This window comes from Seriola lalandi, unplaced genomic scaffold (genome assembly GCF_002814215.2).
Source record: "Seriola lalandi dorsalis isolate HSWRI2012SDOR001 ecotype SW California unplaced genomic scaffold, Sedor1 jcf7180002054720, whole genome shotgun sequence".
Lineage (NCBI taxonomy): Eukaryota > Metazoa > Chordata > Actinopteri > Carangiformes > Carangidae > Seriola > Seriola lalandi.
In genome coordinates, this window is record NW_019525273.1 from 273,591 (window position 1) to 275,879 (window position 2,289).

Consider the following 2,289-nt stretch of genomic DNA (forward strand, 5'->3'; position numbering starts at 1 on the left):
GGGGGGGGTGGGCGGGGTGACTCAGCGGCACCGGTGCTGTGACGAGAGTAGAAGTCAAGCTGCGAGAACGTCAGAGCATCAGAGTAGCTCACACACACACACAGGACTGATCAGCTGGTTGAACTGGTCCCTGGAGGGTTCAGGGTTCAGGGTTCACCTGGACTCTCAGCTTTACCTGTTTTTACTGAGAGTCCCGTCAGAGTTGGAGAATTGAGTCGAGCCACTGAAGTGAGGATCGACACCCGACTCTGACTTTACAGATTTAACTTCCTCGAAATTCAGGTCTGGCTGGTTAATCCAGAACAATACAGAATAAAACAGACAGGCATGGTCAATGCCTCATATATAATTATCAGGCACTGAAAAGACTTTTACATGACATTACAATCATGAGTGACTCACAAAACGTCAGTTCAAACCATGTGAGAGCAACAGCTGGACCTGATCCAACACTGGGACTTTATCCCTTTTAAATGAATAACTAAAAACAAGAGTTGAAAATCAGCAATAGCTTTAAACACATCAGTGTCATGTGTTCAAACTGTGTTCAACTGCATCGTCCCTATTAAATAAATGTCTAAACTAAACTTAATAAAACTGAGAAGGTGGGTCTTAGCAGTGGAAGATGGACAGTAACTCTGCACATCTTTAGAAAAAGACTTTAAAATCTAAACCTTGCATTATTTACACGTCACTCTGACCGGACAGACTGACATCTTGAAATGCAATTTGCTTTTAAGCAAGTCAGACGAGAAGATTGATACCACTCTCGTCTCTTTATGCTGCACCAGCTGTGCTAGCTTCACAGTGCTAACTAAGATGCAATAAGAAGCTACCAATTTAGCTTAGCATAAAGACTGGAAACAGATGGGCGGGGCCGGGCTAGCTGTTCCCACCTATCAGCAGCTGTAAAGCTCAGTAATTAACACGTCAGATCAGCAGGTTTCATACTTGGCGCACAGTCATGAGAGTGGTGTCAGTCGTCTCGTCGAGCTCCTGCCAAGAAAGATAATTAGTGAATTTTCCCCATAAAAAATAAAATCCCAACCATTTCTTTTAAGTCTTGACTCAGACTTTCAGAAACCACTCCGAGTGCCACACGTACATTTTATACATGAGTGGTAATCAAAACCTTTGTTCAGCAGATTATATTAAAATTAAATTGTGTCCTTTTTAGACTGAAATGTATTGATTTTGGAAAAAAAGTCTGTCATCAGAAATCTCTGGTCCATGACACACTTTCTGTTAGACACACAGAGGCGTCCAAAAGTCTGAGTGAGGAGCAATAAAGTTTTAATATTACAGTAGAGTCCAGCTTTAAGTTAACACACTGGAGAGGAAACACTGAGGGAACCGGAGCGACCAGCTGACGCTCTAATACTGTGTGTGAACGCCGCTCAGCATGTGCATGTTTGGTTTCATCTGAGTGTCGATGCTCCGAGGAGCAGAGTGAAGACACATGAGCAAGCCTCCAACGTGGAGCACGGACAGACATGTTGGAGTCTGACACATTGACCCCCCCAGCCCTTCACACACACACACACACACACACACACACACACACACACACACACACTCACATGTATATTTCTCTGCATAAACACGCACACACCTCAGAGCAAACACACCTCACATTGTGTATTCATTCCTCGCATAACTCTCTGCACACATATCTGCACATACTTTTTCAATACAAAAACATACACAAACACACACACACACACACACACACATTCATCCCTCCTCTGTCAGCCTTGTCAATGCATGTGTTCCTGTCAGCATGATTCTCCAGCACAGCGATGCCTCTCATAACACCTTCCACCGTGACGCTATATAACACGAGCAGCCCCGGCGACAGCGTTGCCGTGCCAACGCCACCTTAAGATGCGAGACACTTCTCATCTTGCACGCCCGATGTTAAAGTGTCACAGAAAAGTTGAAAGGCCTCGGAGAGGACTGGGGCGCTCGGATCTCCTCACAGTCTGTGGCACGATGAATAAGAAATCTTCGTCTGCCCTGCGCAGGCAGAGCGAAGTGACGCAACTGTTTAATACATCAGACTTCGGTCGTTAAGGTTGTTTAGTTAGTTATTATTTTTCTTTGTTTAGTCTGCCAACAATCAGAGTTAATCAGAGCTGCTGCTTTGTGAAGCAGAGGGTCCAATTAAATCCCTGATAATGTGTTCTGTTTTTATTTCTACCAGAATCAGAACAAGCTGTTTACAGTGAAATATTTCAGTAGTAACAGTGTAATTAAATTGTTCTTGGTCACGTTACAAGGTCTCTGCAC

At 44.1% G+C, this 2,289-nt stretch overlaps 1 protein-coding gene across 7 annotated transcripts in view; it reads left to right on the forward strand.

Annotated features, from left to right (window-relative positions):
- mef2d (myocyte enhancer factor 2d) overlaps window positions 1-2,289 on the forward strand; it is a 98,242-nt gene that overhangs the window by 86,052 nt on the left and 9,901 nt on the right. The gene's annotated exons all lie outside the window — the stretch shown is intronic.